The sequence below is a fragment of the Misgurnus anguillicaudatus genome, chromosome 2 (assembly GCF_027580225.2).
Source record: "Misgurnus anguillicaudatus chromosome 2, ASM2758022v2, whole genome shotgun sequence".
Lineage (NCBI taxonomy): Eukaryota > Metazoa > Chordata > Actinopteri > Cypriniformes > Cobitidae > Misgurnus > Misgurnus anguillicaudatus.
Genome location: NC_073338.2, coordinates 32661392 through 32683785, shown reverse-complemented (window position 1 = coordinate 32683785; position 22394 = coordinate 32661392). Strand labels below are relative to the sequence as shown.

General features: G+C 38.8%; 1 protein-coding gene across 2 annotated transcripts in view; it reads right to left on the bottom strand.

The window, feature by feature from the left end:
• Positions 1-22394, bottom strand: part of tnk2b (tyrosine kinase, non-receptor, 2b) — a 76534-nt gene that overhangs the window by 53285 nt on the left and 855 nt on the right. The window contains exon 2 of one of the 2 annotated variants that reach the window (XM_073853901.1): positions 12523-12711. The exons of the other annotated variant lie outside the window; for it this stretch is intronic. The gene's annotated coding sequence lies outside the window, so the exon portion shown is untranslated. The remainder of the gene's footprint in view (positions 1-12522; positions 12712-22394) is intronic. 2 annotated transcript variants of the gene reach the window in all.

Below are 22394 nucleotides of genomic sequence, written 5' to 3'. Positions count from 1 at the left end.
GTGTATGTGTATTTGACAGGTGTGGTTTAAGAGGGTACACGAGGCGAGAGGATTACGATTCTTTAGTGAAGAGTGGAGGGGACGGGGTGACCCAGGTGTATTCTGAGGTCATTGCACAAATCCACTGCTCTAGAGTGACGGCACCCAGCTGTGTCACCCTCGAGGGCAGCGAGACAATCAGTGCAACTGGCGAGCTGTAAGCAATGTGCACATACATGAGATGATTTGTGGAGGGTTACAGAAAGAAATTTCTACTGCTTGAAATTGAAGAAATTCACTGCATTAATTTTTGCTCTTGACAAAATGCAAGAGACATCAGTAGAAATATGCCACATGAAAGGTGTTTAGTTGACCATGGCAAAGTTCTTAGTGTATATGTTCCAGACATGCATAGTGAGGTGCTCATGCGAGTGACACAAGTTCAAGTATAACTTGTGGAGCAATTTTCTAAACAATATCCGGTCATAATCCACAGTTTAATAAAGTAAATAAAGTAAAAGTTCAGTGATAGAAGTTGCTTTAGTTCCATGGATCACTGCTATAAAATCGCAGTAGACCTTAAAGTTCATTTAATAACAGATACCTCCTTAAATCTCTTATGTTATGTGTGCTGTGCCTAGAAAAAGAGATGCACATCTCTGCTGAGTGACAGCAGCACGTTTTGGTTGGTGTAGTTTACACATTGACCACTTGAGGCAGAAGAGCAGAGGTGCGTCCTAAATCACACACTTATGTACTATTATATGCCATTTTTAGCATAAATAGTGCAAGTAGTGTATTCCCGCTGAAAATACCCCAAAAAAGTGTACTTTAAATACCCGGATGGTGCACTCATTCAACTCAAAATTTAAGTGTGTAACAATGGACAGTTCATGCACTCAAACATTCTTTGCTTATGTTAGAAAGGGAGGCAAATGCCGTGAGAGTAAAGTTTACCTGCGAAAACACCTCAGTCTGATGCTTAAAGTCATGTATAACATAATGAATAAAAATGACATTAAAAGAGCAGTGTAAAAATTCATTTTCATTGACTGGCATTGTACTATGCATTTGAAGTTAATTTTGTCGGAAATGTATACTTCCGGTTAGTAAAAAACAACATATGATCCGATTTAATGTACTCCTATGTTTTTGGAGTGTTAAGTGTTTTTGGAGTGTTAGGGCTGTAACGATTAATCGTGCAAATGTGCGTTTTCTCAATGAATGAATTTGAATGAATTACGGTGAAATGTGTGTACATCCAAAAGCCAGAGAGCGCTCTTGTGCAGAAACTCCGATTGTGCCACAGAAGAAGTAGCATTACAAATGCTTTTCCGGGAAATGTCAAGAAGAATATTTATATCGCCGTTCTTCAGATTGTTACAGGTATTCTCGTGATAGTAAAGAATATTTTGAATTATTTTGTTTAACGAGTGTTGCTTTTTCCGGCTCATAATGATTTTAGTTGATAGGGACTACTTACTGACCAAAGCGGCATAGTACAAGCTGCGCATGAAACACAGAATCGCAGCCTTGTGATTCAGAATCGATTTTAGACAGGTCTTTTTAATGGGACATGCATTAGGGCTGGGCAAAAAAAATAGATTTTCCGATTAATCGTTTTTTTTAAATGTGGTCGATTCAAAATCGATTCTCAAAGAGCAGAATCAATTTTTTCTTTCATATTTATTTCCACAAACATTGAACGCAAGATTAACGTTAATATAATTACTAGTCGTCTTCACTAGATGTTACCCTCTTTTTTGCCTTGCCCGATGTCACCAAGGAGCAAGAGGCAAGCCTGTAATTCATTCATTCAGTGCTTAAAATGGCAGTTTCAGGTGCTTCGTCGACGTTGATGCCACCTTCACATAAATAATTAGAAGGATGGAAGCATTTTAGATTTCACAAGTAAGACGACAATGATAGTGTTGTGGCTTTTAATTTCTTTTTATTAATTACCCACTTGTAAACTGCTGTTCACCGTTTTTTTTTATTAATGTAGTATTTGTATTAAATCTATATTCATCAAGTTGAATCGAGAATCGAGTATAAAAACAGACCTGAAAACCGGAATCGAAAATTGAATTGAGAATCGAAATCGAATCGATTTGATAGCTTGTGAATCGAAATCGAATTGATCTGGAACATCTGTATCGATACCCAGCCCTACGATTTATCGTTACAGCCCTATTTCAAACCCAAAGAGATCTTGTAAAAGTGAAGCCTCATCCACGCCTTCCTAAAAGGGCTCATTCAAACACACCCCCACAGTCATATTGAAAAAATATTTGCATAACACTTCCCTAATGTATACGCAAAGATAGAGGGTGTAGCTTTCATTCGCACCGCCATGTCGAGTAGACGCTGTGTGTTTCGTTGCGAAAGTCTAACTACTTTGTCTGTCCTTCCAATAGAGGAAACATCAATAAACCAGTGGTTAGTGTTTATTCACAAAACGTCAAATGTTCGATTGTGTGCTGCACATTTAAGGGAGGACTAACTTACTTTCTGAACATGGGGGAGTACAAGGCTGGAAGTGCACAAAGGCTTTGTTGAAAAAGTGGAGCAATTCCAACTTTGCAAGTACACTCTGGCTCTTCTAATTCATAGCCTGTAAATAGTCTGTTTTCATATTAAAAATAATTTCTCACTGACCATTCAAACACAGGTTTTGAGCAGTGTAGATTGGCACGTGTTGTTTCTCGTTTCTACGATCACAAACGCAGACATGATTTTATGTATTAGTATCCTTACCGTTCTTTTAAGTTCGGCTCAAGTTGAGCTTGAAAAGTTGATCGATCAGCTTGGACATCTATTTCCTGGGTCAGATTCAGGCTCATATTGATAAGATGTTAAAGAATATATTATCTCCTGGCTTTCACTATTGCTTTGGGAGCTTATCTTTCAAAAATGGTAAGGAGCGTCACGTTTCCGTTAACGCAATTGAGGTATTCGGCCAATCACAACGCACTGCATAGCTGGCAAATCGGATCACACACTGCTTTCTCAGAGCAATGAGCTTTGTACCAGTTGACGCATTACAGAAAGGTGGGGCATAAAGGAGCTGCAATAATGTATGGTATGTGTAAAATAATGTGGTTTGAACCATAAACCACGCAAACACATTGCATTACACCAAATACACAAAATAATGTGCCACGAAATATTGGCCCTTTAAGAGGCAGTTTCCCGGACAGGGTTTAGATTAATCCAGGACTAGACATAGGTTAAATTAGGACATTTAAGCAGTTTTTACAAACATTCCTTACAAAATACAATACTGGTGTGCATCTTGGGACAAAACAATGGCACTGATATATTAAGATATGCAAAGAAAATTTGTTTTTAAATTAAGGCCGCTTAAATAACCATTTATCCTGCACGTTAAGCTGAAGAATTAGATGTCCGTGTGTGATATATGAAAAAAGGTTGTTTTTTTACAATGCAATTCAGTATTTAAGGACTACCAAATTAGCAGTATATGATAGTTACTTTTTATACAAGACAACCTATACTTTCTCACACACAGGCACTTGGCACCTGTGAAACACACTGAATCACAGCTAAGCCTGTTTCCCCTAAACTTAGATGTTAATGGCCAGGCACCGCCTCTCATTGGAGACCTTCATTCTAAAAATAGATGCTCAATACAGAGTATTACAGTTTGTTTCTCAAATTTCTCCCATTTCAAGCAAAACAAAGTTGAAATATAAATAAGTACATATTTGTGAACAACATGAATGCTGCCTAGTTTTTAGTCTATAAAAAATGTGACTTCATGTTCAGGTTAACCACCATAAGTAATACTTTGCCTGTGTACGAAATGCACAGGGATGAGGTCATGGGCTCTGTGTTTACTCTACTGAGTTTAACCAAATCCTTAGAGACACGCCAAGCCAGGTGAGCCAACAGTCAGCTGACAGGAAGCAAGGGTGAAAGAGACATAAAAGGAGAGACACACGAAATGAAGGACAAAAGATTTCATTTGCAGAAAGAAAATCACTGATTGCTTGACTGGACTCTTAGATTTTTTGTGTTTATTTAATAGCCATTATCGTCTAGCTAGTATGTCTGTGATGGCTCATTTGCAGGCAGGATTGACATTTTTATGCAGCTTTGACTGTGTGGGTGGCTGGCTATCATATGCACACTACAATACATAAAAGCATGTGTGGGTGTGCTTTCATTTAAACAGAGGCGTTCTCTGTTAGAGACCTGGGCTATTGCATCATCCCATACTCAGGATTATATGACACACAGGACTCATGATATTGTAAATCTCTAACCAGCATTCTTCTGATTGTGATTCACATGTACATGCGCACTATCAGGACTGAGAGAGACAGAGGGAAAGCATAATGTTTTGGCACACAAATTAATAATACTCATATAAAAATCTTTTTGAGCAAGAAATTAATAAGTAGCAATGTTTCACTCAAATTTATAAACTCAGTAGATCAGCACAATTCCTCAATATCAGTTGTGCCTTAATTCAAATCTTCACATTGGTGTAAATCTACAACCTTACAATGCAAGTCTCCCAGGATAACATTTAGGAGCACTGCTGGAAGTCTTGTCCCCACTGACATATGGCCTTGAGATGGGGCACTGTAAGGTGATGCTGGGCCATTTCAAGAGGTGGACAGAGAAATGGAGTTGGTAGGGTGCATGGGTGACACACAGGAAGTGACAGATAGAGAGGTTAAAATAACATCGCACTGCAAGCTCCTTCCTCTTAAATCCATGCAAAGCACCAGAGCTGTCAGTCTTGGCTCTCCAGTCTCTCCAGGCATTCGCAACACCACTCCAAAAGAAGCACGCTCATTGCTATTTCAGCACACGCAGACACACACTTCCTATAAGGTAAAAATAGCCACGCTTCTCCCAAAGGGTACAAAGCCCCCAACCTCTGTGAGCAGCCACTTCTCTGTTCTGACAAACACTCAAACATGTATCTACATCAACAGTCAAAGTTGATCCGGTTTACCACCTCATTATCAAAGCTTCTCTAAAACCACCCTGCAATCAAATTAAAACCACTACAAATATATTTCCTGTGTACTTCTGAAGACAGGAGACATGAAAAACAAAGCAGTGCGCATTCACACACTTTTATATAGACATATGCTTCGAGGTTTAATAAATAAACTTACTAATAAACTTAAAAAAGGGTCAAATAAAGTAAACAAACTTTGACCACATATATACACACACACTTAACCCCATTCAAACAAATTTCCGTAAAATTGGCAGAGAGGCTTTAGTGTGAACGCAAACACGTTCCGTAAAGGTTCTGGAGTCGCTCCTGGAAAGAAGACCTAGTAACACTGAGTGCGTTTACATGCACAGAATAAGCGGATAACTATCAAAAATCCGCTTATTATAAAAAACTGTTTTCATGCGTTTACATGCAAATCAATAAACCAGCTATGCAGACAACTGCGTTTACATGGTACTAGGGCTGGGCAAAAAAAAAAGATTTTTTCAATTAATCGTTTTTTTTCTGTGATTGATTCAAAATTGATTCTCACAGGCCACGAATCGATTTTTTTATTTTATTTCTGCAAACATTGAACGTAAGATTAACATTAATCTCATTACTAGTCTTCTCCACTAGATGTCACCCTTTTTTGCCTTGCGCGATGTTACCAAGGAGCGAGAAGCGAGCCTGTCATTCATTCATTCAGTCTATATTATAATATATTATAATATTCTATAAAATCTATATTCATTGAGTTGAATAGAGAATAGAGTATAAAAATCAAGCCGAGAATCGGAATCGAAAATCGGATCGAGAATCGAAATCAAATCGATTTGATAGCTCATGAATCGAAATTGAATCGATCTGGAACATCTGAATTGAAACCCAGCCCTACATGGGACTTGGAGATTTGTCAGGTTTCTCGCAGGTAGTGACGTCATCACCTATAGTACATAATAGTCCATTAAAAAGCCGACGGCGTCTGTCTTAAGCTATATTGTTTTATCTCTTTTCGTGTCTCCGGAACCTGTAAACATAACATCAGTTTTTATTTTCACAGTTTCTCTGCCAACTGCTTTAGTAGAGCAGAGACTTTTATGCGTTACTTTGCGTTAACTTCCACATCTGACGTTTATCTTTCACACGCGGAGACATGCACACATGGACAAAACCTTGAGAAAGACAGTTAAGGTGTTTACGTGCCACGTGAAATCGGGGTAATGAGCAAAAAACTACCTGTGCAGATTGGTTTTTGCTTACGCCGTTTATAGGCTTTCCCCAATTAAAGAAAACCTTTTTACGCGTTTACATGACCCCACGTGTTATCAGTTTATTAAGCATAATCGTGTAAGACTGTGCATGTAAACACACTCAATGCCGTAAGACAGTGGTTCCCAACCTTTTTAGCCCTAAGTACCCCCACAGCCCTATCAGTAAGGCTCAAGTACCCCTTCATCGAAACTAAACCCAAGTTGTGTTTTAAAGACAAATAATTAGTAATATTAATTAATTAATTAATTTTAAACATTAAAGTAAAAATCACCGACTGATGTAGCATGTTTATTTCAACAAACCACTATCATTGTGATCAGTGTTTGCATTTTATCAGCTCATTTGCATTTAAAAAAACACACACAAAAACGGCACATTTTTGCTCAGGCCTATAAAATGGCAATTTTGACATGCTATAATTAACTATCTGTAGGGTGTTTTATGATAAAACTTCACATATGGACTCTGGGAACGCCAAAGACTTATTTTACAAATAAAAAAAATCATCATATGACCCCTTTAAGGGCCAGATTTACTAACAGCTTGCGCAAACAATCATTTTGGCGTTAAATAAAGACTGAACTTACTAAAGACACGCAGTAGATATTTAGCTCTGAAAATGTGTTATTTTTGCGACCTTATTGCATATGCATTTGAAGATGTTTTCCTTTTAGAAGCAACATTAATGGCAGGAGAGTATTACATTTTGCCAGAGGAACATACTTTAAAAAAATATATATATGTAGTTTTGCCAAATCTATGCTATGTTTAATTTGCTTGAGAAAAGAGGAGAAGTCACGAGGAGAAGTCAAATCAGGTTTTTCAAAACTTCTTTTACCCTTCATCTGTCGTCCGCCCGGCTCCTCCGATTCTTCTTAGTGTGCTTTTATTTAGCTGGAATTTCACACTCCGCCGCATTTTCTTTGCGATGTCCTGCCGTGGTCTCTGTACTAATTTGAACTGCTCTTAGTAGATTGCAGTGGTCATTATGGAAATGTGCTTATGTCATTATTGTGCCTGTGTATTTTATTTGCGCTTTTGTAGTAAATCACACGCAAATCGTTCTTGAGTTGGACATTGCTATTGCGTTTTGGATCATGCAGCGCATTTACTCAAGACGGCTAATAATATTAATGATAAGATTAAAATTACATTTAAAGTTGTCCTTTTTACAATGCTTTCCTCACAAAAATCAATCTTATGTCAATGACTGGAGAAACGAAAGACAATTTTATTAAAAGTAAATGAGATCAAAGCAAAATCTAAATCTTTTCGCGTACCCCCTGGAAACTCTTCACGTACCCCCTGGGGTACGCGTACCCCCGGTTGGGAATCACTGCCGTAAGATACCCAAAAAGCCCTCTGTGTGAATAAGACGCAGAATTAATGCCGTAAGGGGTGTGCCGTATTGAGGACCAGCGTGTCATGGCAACATGAAGTTATGGTACAGCTCTTTAAAATTTACATGTAAAAATTGACATGCAGATTAACATTCACGACGAGAAATGTCGGCAAACTGGACTCAAGCTGATATCAGGGAGCTCATCACTATCTGCATCATTTAGCAGCATAAAAAGAAAAGCACGTCATGCGCTCATATGATCTTATAATAAACAAAATTGTATGCGCGTCATCACAACAAGAAATATGTATATGGTACTGTGGGGGCTCGTGACTGCTCATCCGAGGGGCGCAAATTCAAAATAAATGTTCGGAGTGTCATGTGTGTTGCTTGCCTTTTCAAAATATGTGTTTGTTGCGTCATGTGAACCATGTGCATCACGTGTTTTGTCAAAATAAGTGCCTACCGCACACGGTTCAAAACAGTTTATGATAAAAGAGACGCTCACGTTCACAAAATACACGCAACATTTAACATTTTACCCTCATTTAACAGTAAACTCTGATTATGCATGAGTATCTGGCAAACACGAGCATCTCTTTTATCATAGACCCTTTAGACACATCTGCAGCAGGCACTTATTTTGACAAGGCACGTGATGCATATAGGATCTCTCGATGCGCAGAACACATATTTTGAAATAAGGAACCACACACATGACGGGCTACATACATGTGACGAACTTCACATCGAGCGCCCTCGAAAAAAGAAGTCACCAGTCGCCACTGATATGGTACACTTCCTATTTAATCAAATGAATATTTCTTTTGGGAACAATTTAGCCAACAGATGACAGCTAAATATGTATACACACACACACAAAGAGAGAAAGGCAGATTTGAGCAGGTGTATGTGAGCACTACTCCACCTCCAGATAAAAACCTAAACGTATAATGAACCAAATTTAAAACCCCTTTCTAATTATAGAGCCATTTGAATAGCATAAGAGCCATGCAGATAAGCATACAGTAATTACACTCAGTCTGAGATCATTTCCACCCTACATACAGCCCTGAATGCTTAACATACACACAGATGTTTTTCTCGACTGGTAAACTTCTTCAGGCTCTGAGACCGTGAAGACGTGCCAGAGACAGCCACACACACGCAATCCGCTTACCTCAGCCTAAAACAGCACTGAACAGTCTTTGTGTGACGTGATTTTAGGAAAAAAATAACTCTCCTCGGTCAGATATCTTGGACTGATGTAACTGCCTCCTGTTTATGAAGAAACCAGTTGACCGCAGTTTATTATAATACCTCTTCTAGACAACCGCAGGCACGATTAAGTCCTACAATAACGTTATGAGCACAGCCTATGTTTTTACAATGAAGAAGGCCTGCACATAAAAATTTAAGTAAGAGAGGTGATCTTAAAGAAATTGTTTACCCAAACATTAAAATTCTCTCAAATTAACGTACATGTCATCCCAGATGTATGTGACCTTTGTTCTTCATTTGAACACAAGCAATTTTACATTAAAATCCTATTGTGTTATCTATCTTCTTATAGGAGGCTCAAAATGATGAAGCTCCAAAAAACCCAAACATCCTTCACTAAAGTAAACCAGTCGGTTAATAAATGTCTTCTTAAGCAAAACAATGTTTGTGAGAGAAAAGGATGAATATTTGGAGCTTATTTACTGCACAGATCTGAATAACTGCCCTAAATTCAATCCTGGCTCACTGATTATCTGACATGCATATGACAGCTAGTCACAAGATAGACGAGAACCAATGAGATTTGCCAATATCAAAGTGCGGTCATGATTAAATGAATCATTTGAATCTGTTAAGTAAATTATGAGTATTTTAATTTTCCGGTGAACTATTCCTTTACCACAACTTCACAGGGTGCTACATCATAGGGGCAGGTCAAGGCTACGGACCACACAGAGCGGAATATGGATGGAATGCCGACTCAAATGACGTTCCAGGCACTTCAGCTCACAGAGTAATAAGATACACAGTGCTCACCTTCATTCTCTATTTCACCCTCCACACAGCTCGTGATGGATAGGACAGTGTGAGAGCCGTGTGGCATGTGTACAGTGCAGTGATACATATACAAGAACACACACACACATAGACACATAATAGTGCCTGTTGCAAATGCTCACCCTGAAATGGTGCGTTCACACCAGGCACGGAAGGCGGCAAGTAGTAACACACGGTGAACGCGAATGGTGCGGCGCAGATAATAATAATAATAATAAATTTTATTTGTAACGCACGTTACATGTTTAGTCAAACTTCTCAAAGTGCTACAGTTTTAAAACAAATCGACAAAGAAAAATTAAAAAGTATATAATAAAATTAAGCAAAAGCACATATATACACATATATGCACAATACAATGTTAATCAAAAGCCCATTAAAAAGGTAGGTTTTTAGGCCGCTTTTGAAAAGTATATAGTAAAATTAAAACTGATGCACATATATACACATATATGCACAATACAGTGTTAATCAAAGGCCCTTTTAAAAAGGTAGGTTTTTAGGGCGCTTTTGAAAGCATTCACAGTCTGTGGTATCCTCAAATGGTCAGGGAGAGCATTCCATAGTCTAGGTGCAGCTGAGCAGAAAGCCCAATCTCCCATAGTACGAAGCTTGGTCCTTGGAGGTTTAAGGAGACCCTCTGAAGCAGAACGGAGGGAGCGTGTAGAGTTTTGTGAAGTAAGAAGTTCCTTAAGGTAGGGTGGTGCGTCACCATAAATGCACTTGTAGGTGAGGAGAGTGACCTTGTACTCAATCCTAGATGAGACAGGAAGCCAGTGAAGTGTTTTAAGTATGGGGGTAATATGATCATATTTTCGCACTCTCATCAGGATCCTAGCAGCGCTGTTTTGAACGTACTGCAATTTCTGACAACTCTTAGCAGGGATCCCGATGACGAGCGCATTGCAGTAGTCCAGCCTGGAGGAGACGAAGGCGTGGACAAGCTTTTCAGCATCTGCAAGAGTGAGTGTAGGGTGAAGTTTGGCAATATTTCTGAGGTGGAAATAGGAGGACCTACTTAGATTAGTTGACATGAGCTTCAAAGGTCAGACAAGAGTCCATAGTAACACCTAGGTTGGAAACTGATGTTGGTTTGAAAAAGTAATGCTGGTAATGAGTGATGACCGAACCTGATGAGGAGTGCCTATAAGAATAGCTTCAGTCTTAGATCTGTTTAGCTGCAGGAAGTTCTGCTTCATCCACGCCTTTATCTCCTCCAGGCATGTGTTCAAAGTGGAAGATGGCATAGTAGCAGTGGAATTTGAATTTGTCTTGAAGTAGAGTTGCGTGTCATCAGCATAGCAGTGATATGAAATTCCATGTCGGCTGATGACACGTCCGAGGGGAAGCATATATAGAATAAACAGAATGGGGCCAAGCACCGAGCCTTGGGGAACACCACAGGTGACGTCATGTGTCAAGGATTTAGCCTCTCCGAGGGCAACATGCTCAGTTCTCCCAGTGAGGTAGGATGAGAACCAGTTAAAAACAAAGTCAGATAAAACAATTGTAGATTGCAGACGGTGAAGGAGAATGTTATGATCCACAGTGTCAAAAGCTGCTGTCAAATCCAGAAGAATGAGAAGGGATGGGGAACCTCAGCTGTCATTAACAGGTCATTTGTAACCCTAACCCGAGTTGTTTCCGTGCTGTGGCAGGAGCGGAAACCAGACTGGAATTTCTCAAACAGATTGTTGTGTTTTAAATGAGCCAGTAGCTGTGCAGCAACAACTTTTTCCAATACTTTAGAAAGGAATGGAAGGTTGGAGATAGGTCTATAATTTGCGAGAACTTCTGGATCTAGCGTGGGTTTCTTTAGTAGTGGTCTGATGACAGCAGTTTTCAGTGTATCTGGAACATGCCGCATTCCGTGCAAATTGAGCGTTGCCGCATGAGTAGAACAATCTGAACTTTGGTGGATTTTCGCGCTGCGCTAACCAATCAGGAGCTTGCTCTAGCAGTGATGTGATTACAGGAAGAGAGGGGAAGCAGAAAAACAAAACAAAACAACAAATGGAGGACAATCATCATTGCTACACGAGACATCTTCGTACTTTTACAGGAATTAAAAGGATCTTGTTTGGAAGAAAGTGAGTGAGGAGGTCGAACAATCTGGTAAGTTTACTCTTTTTGAGCTATATAAGCCCCTCCCATGACGCGAATTTATGCGTGAATGTCTCGAATGACTAGAATTTCACGTGCGAATGAAGCAAGTAAACTCAAAATGTTCAAGCGTCCAACTACGTGCAAATAGCGTGTTTTTGCCGCCTCTTCAGCGTCTGGTGTGAATGCACAGTAAAAGCTGAAAGCTACCATCTCTTAAAATCATAGCATCGCTATGAAAGACAATATACTTAGTCCAACATCAAAGTGTACATGCTATATGAGATTTTTCAAAAGCGGGCATCAACTTGTCGGCTTTGTAAATACCTGCAGAAAAAATCTGGGCATCACACACTAACAAACCGAGAGTCAAACCAACATGGAAACACACACCCTCCCTACTGCTTGGCTTGTTTGTCATTACATTTTTTTTTAGCTCTGATGCACCACACACTGAAATGCCATTGTTTGGGATGACTTTATAAGAAATCTTGCTATGATACTCCGTGACTAAGTTGTTGTAAGCTCAAAATATCAAACATCTCCAACTTGATGGTATCATAGTCTTAGGGTACAACTAAAGTCAGAATTTGGATCTATCATTTATTACAAAATAGCCTGCCCAAAGACTTGTACTGACACATGGCAACACGAAAAGTATGGACTACAGTCATATAGTGCAATTCAGCCCTTCAGGCAAACAGACACACATTAACCTTTCAATCTATTTTTTTCAGGCCCAACACAGCTTTGAGACTATAAAAAATCCAGAGTATGGTCTTACCAGCGGTCCACTGTGTAGAAGGACTGTTGGTCACCTTTGTTTATGGAAAAAGTGAATGTGGTGTGTGGCAGAAAGTTCACACATTCACACACAGCACACAAGGAGGCTATCCGTGCCGTGGCTGATTTCACTGACTCCTATGTCCGTCACACCATCGTACACATCCCCATCCATCAGGATCCACTGTTACTGTAAAACAAAATCCCACACGTCAAGCTTGCTGTCAAATACATATATTTAAAAACCACTAAGGTGCATTATACATACAATAATGTGTTTTCCTTGTGTTTTGCAAGAACTAAATCTGTTACAATGACTGAATGAAACTAGGTTATGAGAGCAGTCGAAATATTTCTTTATTTCTTTTCCACAGATATCGTGTTTGATATAGGCTTTGTTCGATTTCTGAAGTCACCTACAGTACTGTACATCTGGCATCGCAATTGCACCCAGAGACCAAATAGACACGTTTCACCAGTGGCTTTAAGTATAAATGCAGATATTGTATCATATCACATCACCGCCAGTATGTATTTAAATGTATTTCCTGGCTGTGCTGTATGGGTTTTTTGTCCACTCATATGAACAGTCGGCACTATGATCAAACAGAGAACTGCTGATTGTACTGTGACTCTACACTGCATGAATACATCCGCACACCCACACATAGCTCAGAACTGCTGAGAGTGAAGAATAAGGGACCACAGCTCTAAAACAGTCATACCATTCGAAAATCCACCCAAGACACCCAATAACCCAGGATATAAACTTTAATTACTCCACTGAGAGGTCATACAGCTATGTTTACTACAGTATAACTTAGAAACGTGTCCTTCTGTACAACCGAGCAATAGCACAAATAAATAGAATAAAACAAAGCTAAAAATTAAACAAACAGTATGTTTCATGTTTTTTATGTTGGTCTTCAGTTTTCAGGTACAGTCCGGAAACTGAACTGTGCTAAAATAATATTGCATAGTCTTTACTGTATTAAATATAGCCTAGATCAGTGGTCTCCAACATGGTGTCGCATTGGTAACATTTAATGGATTTCATAGGCTCTTAAAGTCACATATGTGGCCCGGATAGGTCCCGATACCAATCCCAGATATCGGACCGCTGCATCCCTGGCCTCTCGGACCATAGATATGAATATGGAATTGGAAATTAGTCCCCACCTACATTCTTTCGTACTCAAATATTATGAATAAAATACTAAGCAACGGTGCTGAAAGATGAATTTGCACATTGGTTGTCTTAGAGCATATTAAAAACACCACATAAACATATAATCAACAATAAAAACTTGATTTTCACCACAATTGTTGATACTGATTTTATTTTAGTCTTTAAACACTATTGGACTGTCCCTAGTATGCATCTGTTACCCAATTGGGGTCAGAAAAAACATTGTAGCTAAGCTAAGTGAAAGCTTTTTAGTTTTACTTTATATTGCGAACTAGAAAGTTAATTCACTGGCAAGACTGGTTAATAATAGTATATGTGTGAGAATAACCAGACTGGGTTACACACACCTGCACAGGAACTGAAAGTGAGAGCTCTTCTCTGGGGATTGTAATCCATACTCTGTATCGTTCTTTATCTGGCACTGACAAACAAAGACCCCATACAGTGCAATGTTGCACACTATCCTACAGTGTAAACAGTAATCACCACATACAAGTACATATACTGTAAAAAAATGAAGTTAACTTAACTTATAAAAACAAGTTGAAATTGTTTACTTTAACTTAAAAAATTATGTTAATTTGACAAAAATGCATGCAGTGTATGACCATATTTCCTTTAAATGTGTTTACATTTATTTTATGTTCATCATTGCAAAATACACAACGTTCCATTTTTTATTGCCAGCAAAAACACTGGGAATGTATCATGGATATTTAATACACCACCCAGCCCTAGTTGAACCTCAACAAAATCACAGTGTAGGCTGGCATAACCATGTATGCATACTATATACTCAGTTGCTATGACGTCTGTGATGTCAGTCATGACACACCAGGCGGGCAGTGGTATGAATGGGAGGGTCATTGGGTGGGGCTTGTGGTAAGTCACTAGTCAGTGGGAAGTTCAGGAATGCCACCAGGCACCAGGCCCTGAATCAGTCCGATTCACTTAGCCACCAAACCTCCACCTACAGCGAGGAACAGGCAGTACAGACACACCATCCCATTCTACTCTCAAAGTACACAAAGAGCACTTTTGTCCTTACACAAATATACACAATGCTATATTTCCTCTGCAGCACTGAGCAAAGCCCTGTTGTGTGGACTGACGGCAGATGACTGAGTTTTTCAGCCAAAACACAAACATTATGTAATTAGAGTTCAAGGAAAGGGCTGGGTTTAGGCGTTGTGGGAGGAAACTATCCCACCAAACTATCACTGATCTAACCATCACTGTAGGCAATCCCTGTAGAAGTGCCACAACATATGACAGAGCATACCGAGACAAAATAACAACATTTTAAAGAACCGGGTGCCGCTTACATCATGGCACCACAATGACAGCAGAGTGCCATGTTGCTCTGTGGTCTGCATTCACTGTACCACAATAACAACAGTCACTTATTGTACCACAGAGGATTTTATCCTCTCTGTAACAGTAAAGTTCAATCATCACCTCACAATGGCTTTATAACTTAACTGGGACATTCAATACAATACCATTTCACAACTGAAAACCAAAGGATTATAGCAAGTCATTGTTGCTTGCATTTGGTCCGCAACATCACAATTGAGGAGCTGTATGAACATGAATCATATATGGAAGTTATCCTGACTGACAGATTAACATCACCAAACAAAATAAACCGGATGAGAAGTTAACTGAAGTGGTGTTTTTGAAAGATGTGTGTGAATGCAGAATTTTGTAACTGTACCATGAACAATAGGGAGTAAAGCATAGGCCTGACTGCTCCCAAACTGTGTGGGAAGTCAAAAAACACATCACCTTTTAGGAGGATGTAATCCAAACATTACACACTCCTCATCAATGCTGAATTATGGGGAGTTGTGCTGAGTAATTCCTGAGTAAATCATTACAAGTGTAAGCTACATAACATCAGCATCATGCATGCATAATGTCTGGGAGGATAACATAATGGCAACCTAAAAACAAAACTTCATGCATTCAGCTTATTGTTAAGGAAAACTGCTACATTATGACAAATAAATCAATACAGTATTATGACAAGGATTTTTTTCTACCTTTACTGCTAGTAACACAAACAAATGTAGGCCTAGTGTAAACAAAATTCTTCATTTTCTCATTGTTATACAATTTGGTAACACATGCACAATCTATTTAAATCTAAAACTGAGAATATATCAGTTCATGTCCTATAAATGTCATTTAAATGAATGGGGCAAAACCTGAATGTCACATCTATGCAAACTGAACCATGAATGTTTGAAATGGGATAACGCATGCTGCACAAGGTGGAGCAGGAGGATTACAAAGCAAACAACTCATTGTTATCCAGAAATGTTCCCTGCTTACTAATAAGTGATAAAGGACCTGAACATCTAAAGAGACAGAACATGTCATGCTCTGCTGCACCAAAACAACTTATGTCCAATATCCCTGATGTAACAGCTAAACTCTAGCAGGGTAAAAAGACATTGAACACAGGGTTCATAAACCCCAGCAGTCAATGGTCACGAGTGTATAACTGGACATGAGAAAAAACTACTACTGCAAAGATACTACTGGAGACAGATATTGGAGAGATAAGGTCACTGTACCAGACATAGTGTTAAAAAGACAATTTGTGCAACTTAGTCAGGTAGCTAGGCTAATAAACATCATCGCTGCATTTGAAACCGCCTGCTTCCATACTATATAGGAAAAAAATCTATAGGTAAGCAGTATGTCCGAGTATTTAGTATTTGAAAAACAGTAGGTGAAAGAAATCCAAAAGATTTTGAAGTTTCCATTCAATGGACACTTTACTATCGCGTAAGCCCCGGGAGAGGGGTCAAAAAAGAAGTTATTTCGTGTATTAAATTAAATTAAATTAAATGTAATAAAAAAGTATGCTTTAGAATTGTAGTGACGTAAAAGTTTTCCAAAGAAAAACACTCTGATCAAATATAGACACTTAAAAAAAATGCTTCACTACTGTCCACCTCTGGTTATGACAACGTATGTCACGTGATGTATCAAAATGGCAGATGCAGTCAGTTATTCACACTACCCATATTCATACTATATAAGGCGTACGGTTTTAACAGTCAATGAGTAGTTACTTTATTTAAATCAGTACATACTGTCACAGTATGCAGGCATGTCTTTCTTGCAGTACCTTACACCCAAATAAACAAATACCAGACAAATGACTTGTGGTCAGTCAGGTGTCAACAAATCCACCCACTGAAATACCATTTTTTTATTAGTAATGTGTCGTTTTTGGGTGTGTCCTTTTAAATGCAAACGGGGTGATATAATGCAAGCACTGATCGCCATGATGGTGGTTTGTTGAAATTAAAACTCAAATCTGCTGTCAATTATTTCTCTCTCTCTCTCCGTCTCCCTCTCGCTGTGGTTGGATAGTGCAAATAAGATCCCCTTTTGACATCACAATGACCTATATTTTCACATGCTTGCATGGAAAGTCAGATTTTCAAGATATGTCCCCTTTAAAAGAGAAACACTTTCGCTTGCAATTATTTGTTTTTCAAAAAGTGACATGACCACCTGTATGAATGTAAAATTACAAATCAATGTGTGCCTCATAGACCCTTTTACAGGCACGTGATGAAATAGCCTGCGCGCATCTTGGCAACGGAAGTGGTGTTGTTCCCCGATGGTTCTAACGTGTTAGCAACTCAGAAAGTTTATCAAAACGGTTTACCAGCATCAAAATGTCTGGTTGTTGCATTTTGTGCACTAAAATAATATACGTATACATGTATCTGGCCACTTTATATTTGGCCATCTGCTAATGTCTTCTATACACTCCACTATAGTACACGGATCTGGTAGCTGTGTTGAAAAAGTTAATAAAGTCAACTTTTTTAAAATAACTTTCTCCATCTGTGTTGCTTCACCGCTGATTTTTGCCATACTTCCATTGACAGAATGTGCACGCATACGTTGCCACGCCATCATTGTGTACAAACAGTAAAAGGGTCTGTAGTGTAATTGGTACAATAAACACTTTCTACAGTGTTGGCTGGTAAAACGCTTCGATAGCATTTAGCTTAGCCCCATTCATTCAATTGTACCATTTAGAGATAGAGTTAGAAGTGACCAAACACATCAACGTTTTTCCTATTTAAGACGAGTAGTTATACAAGCAAGTTTGGTGGTACAAAATAAAACGTAGCGCTTATCTAAGCGGATTTAAAAGAGGAACTATATTTTATGGCGTAATAGCACTTTTGGGAGCACTTCGACTCGCCTGAAAAGTCCGCTTCCCTTCTCACTCTCATAATGGGAGAGGGAGGGTGTTACTGCGCCGAGTCGAAGTACTCCCAAAAGTGCTATTACGCCATAAAATATAGTTAATCTTTTAAATTTGCTTAGAAAAGCGCTACGTTTTATTTTGTACCACTAAACTTGCTCGTATAACTACTCGTCTTAAATAGGAAAAACGTTGATGTGTTTGGTCACTTCTAACTTTCTCTCTAAATGGTACAATTGAATGAATGGGGCTAAGCTAAATGCTATCGAAGCGTTGCAGCGCGGTCCAGCGCTTACGTGCACGCACACAGATGATAGAGGGATGTATCAACAGTTCTTAGTTAAGGTAATAACATATTTTAATATTGAAAATGAGTAGACTATTCCTTTAATTACTAGAGGTAGGTGGGAACTAATTAAACATCACAAACAAATTGCATGTTACTGCAAACTAAGCAAAAATCCAGTTGGAGTGATCGGCAGCCACAATCATTATAAATTTATAAGCTGTGCTGTTAAGTCCAAATTAACCATGACATGTTCTTGAAATCTTCCCAAAATGTTCTTGGCAGAAGCATACTCTTTCCACAACAAAGCCACATTTTAAAGCATGTTTAACAATGCATGCTGTAACACCTAATGCAGACACCACCATTAGTAAACACTGTGGCTATGACCAGCAGTGGGCACTGCTAAATGTTAACACAACACAATTACATCATGGGCAAACCTTTTATTATTAGCTATGTTGTATTACATGGGTGATGACTGAATGACCAAGGCAGCGCTAGAAAAATAGTCACACTGATCACAACGGGAAACTAAATCAAGTAAAGCATTGATCTGCACTAGATTTTAGTCAATAACCAGTATGAAGTACTAAGTGCTGTGAAATTGACTGGTCTAAATGCTTAACTCTCAAATGACATGCTACTGTACATATTCTCATAAAATTCATTTTTTAAAGAGCTCATGACTCCTGGCAAAATACAGTAATGTGTTATTGTTGTATCTGATCTTAGCAAACCAACATTAAAAACCTAAATTTCCCAGTAGCAGATAACTTTCAATAAAATAATTAATACGTTTCTATTTTTCAGCAAAAATTATGTTTTATATACTATTCATACACCCTGCCAAACATGGTGGACCTCAGTTGAATACCGTGGGTCTACTCTAAAGCATAACCCTGTATGTCTTACAATTATATTTTGAATGGCTCAGTTCCAATGAAATACAAACATCGCTCTAGATTTCAATATCTACGTGCCTCTGCATGTCTGTTCTGCAAAACGAGACCCTTTACTAGGAGGTATCACAGAACACAAAGCTTAAATCTTCCTTAAGGCGAGAAGATGCATGTCTTTTCTTCACACAAAAAAAAGAGACGAGTGGCTGTGGCTTTTGCGGCCTGGCTTGCCTTTACACGCAGTGATGCTTATCACACCTAGACTAAGATACAGGGCCTAGAGGCAGCACTTATTGAACAACAGCCTTACCTCCTACACACTCAACACTGGTAGTCAAGGCAGCACCCTGACAGGGCCCTAAAACCACAAAGCCATTACAAACACACATAGGCAACTGACTGCAAAGACCTCAGAGTATTCATTACCTCACAAACACACCGCTAGTCTGCAGCAGGAATCTCCTAGAAACACACCCGTACCTGCAGGCCTGGATGAGTCACGCTGTGCTGCCATAATACAAATAATGACACTTTTAATAATACTCATTACGCAAGCCACTCGGACTTACTAGATGTTGCTTCAGTTTAGGTTAAGAGCAAAAGTTTGGGTTGTATGTGAACCCTGAATAGCCATACATTTTCCATCTGAATCAATATTTTGTCTTGCAAGACTGACACTCTTACAGTCCTAGCTTTAAGAGACACGTTTAGCTGAATAGACAGTTTCATTGAACGCATCTACTTGCTGTTTACTTCGCTTGTTATCAAAAATAAACTACTCTGAAAGGACTTTGTTTTTATTGATTTTACCGGAAGTTACGTGTGTTCCACGAAAGCAACCGTTTATGTTGTTACTGCTGAAACCTAGCCTGGCTAACACCAGACCAGTCTCATGGAGAATGAGACGTGATCTGGGAACTAGAGATGCATTTTTGGGGCCAATCACCGAGATCATGATCTGCCGATTGCTGATCAGTGCCGATCACAGAATGACAGTGGAGAGTTTGCACCATTTGTAGAAATGAAACTAACTATAAATTAGGTATATTATCGTTTTTATAGAAAAATCAAATAAATAAGCACAACAAATATTTCTTCTTGCAAAGAAAAAAGTAATATGCCTTTAAAAAGGTTTATGTCTGTTAAAAGTAATTAAAATAAAACACTTCACAGTCTTTACTGTATGAATTGAATATACACGCATTCGTATGAAGTTCAACAGTGTTTCACTGATGAGCAGAGAGTAATTTTATTGAGAGATGAATTAGGTTACTGTAGCTTTAAGACGTGGGAGAGATCGTTCTCTTCACGTGCACTTATGACCGGCTGCTGTGTATGCGTGCGGCGGGTGTCCGCAAACAAGAGCAGCTGTGAGGAAAATGGAAGTTTAAACCTTCAAAACGAATGCAAGTAATAAACTTTCGGCATGAGGATGCAATTGTAAGCGATAGATATGTGTTGTATACCCTGTTTGATAGGAATGTGAAGACGCATCGCGCTGAGGACCGGAGCACGTCCTCATAGAAAATACGCCTATCTCTGTAAAGGCAGAGAGAGAAATCCAAATCTGCACGTTACACATGAGCAACGGGTTACAAAATGCTCGCACTGTGTAAAATGGTGTCTAATTGCAGCCTCATCAGGAACGCTATGATGACAAAAGTAAACAGAAAGATCGGCTCATGAGATCGGCAAATTTAGTGATTGATCGGAGCATCACCACTGGGAACCATGCTCATTGTCTTGTATTTGAGGCGTGGTTTACGAATGCCCAGAGCTTTTTATTGGGCGCTACGAATGTCTATCAAATGCATCTGTACGTAGCTCATAGCCAATCGTTTCAATTATACCAGATGATGTATTTAGAGCGACATAAATTCAAACATAAACAACTTACGTAACAAGTACGTGTGCACACATCTAAAAGCTATGCAACTAAACCGATAGCTGTATATTAATATTGAAAAGCAAACTTAGTGGCACTGTGACAACCACAGTACAGGCATAATGACAATATAATACCACTTACCAGTTATAAGTTAAATGTAATTCGTCGACGACAATGTCACGCTGATTGGTCATATAAAACTCCATGGCTATCATGGCTTGCCATGTCCAAACATCCTTCTTGGATATGAAATTGTTTAATGCCAAAAGTTTCTCTTTTTTTTTAAATAAACTTGCGTTCAAAACTACTTCGAACACTATCTAAGGCTGCATTGAAAAGTAACTTTGCGTCTGCTGTGTGGGATAAACAAAACTGCTTCAATGTGTCACATACACGTCTTCATCGTCTTTGCCCCCTCCCCGTTCTGTGATTGGTGAAAAATTGGTCCATAGTTTCCATTCAAGACTTGCAGCGTGAATAAATTTGCACGCAAGGCAGCATGGAGAAACCCAGGCTAGCTGAAACCGTCTATACATAAACAACTTGTATATCATATCGCTGTTTCGTCCAGACAGATGAGATGATTGGGAGCCTAAAACTGCAATTTTTTGAAAATGGGGTCTGGAAAAAGATTGCAGAGATTAGCAAATAGCAACATGACCCAACTTCAAACGGTCCAATCAGTTCTCAATGGACGAATTCAAGTCCAGTCTTTTTTTTTATTTCAGAAGCTTTTCACTTGGATAAAACAGTGGGGAAAATAAGACAATTGCTACTTTCACCGTTTCATGGCGACTTTAAAGTTAGGTTTAGGATTTCGGCCCTAGCTCTATACCTTCTAGCTCCAAGTCTTCTTCTCTATTTTAAGTGTATCTCTGTGGAAGAATTACAGACCCACATACTAGTCTGGCATGCATACACATTGATTTGAGTCGTTTCAGTGATTTCGTGTGTATGCAGATATTTCTTGATATGACGCCGTATATACGGACGTTATGTAAAACGAGGAAAAAAATTAGATAGGAAAAGCTCTGGCTTTATGTGGATGTGACTCTGATGTAAACATAATGTAGCTTTAAAGACTATACATTTTGTGGGCACATTAGACAAAATCCTCTCTCACTGTAAATCATTTTGGATAAAAGCTTCTGCTAATGAATGAATGTAAATGTAATTCTGCAATGATCACAAGTGAGTCTTTCTTATCTGGCAGAAAGAGGCTGTAGTGAAAATAACAATGGCAGCAATGAGGCTGAGACTGCTTTTAATGGCACAAATTATTAAAGATGCAAAAGCAGCAAACATGGCTCCTTCTATGGAAATATTTAACGCTCCCTCGTTTTAAAGGAATAAGGGTAAATAAAA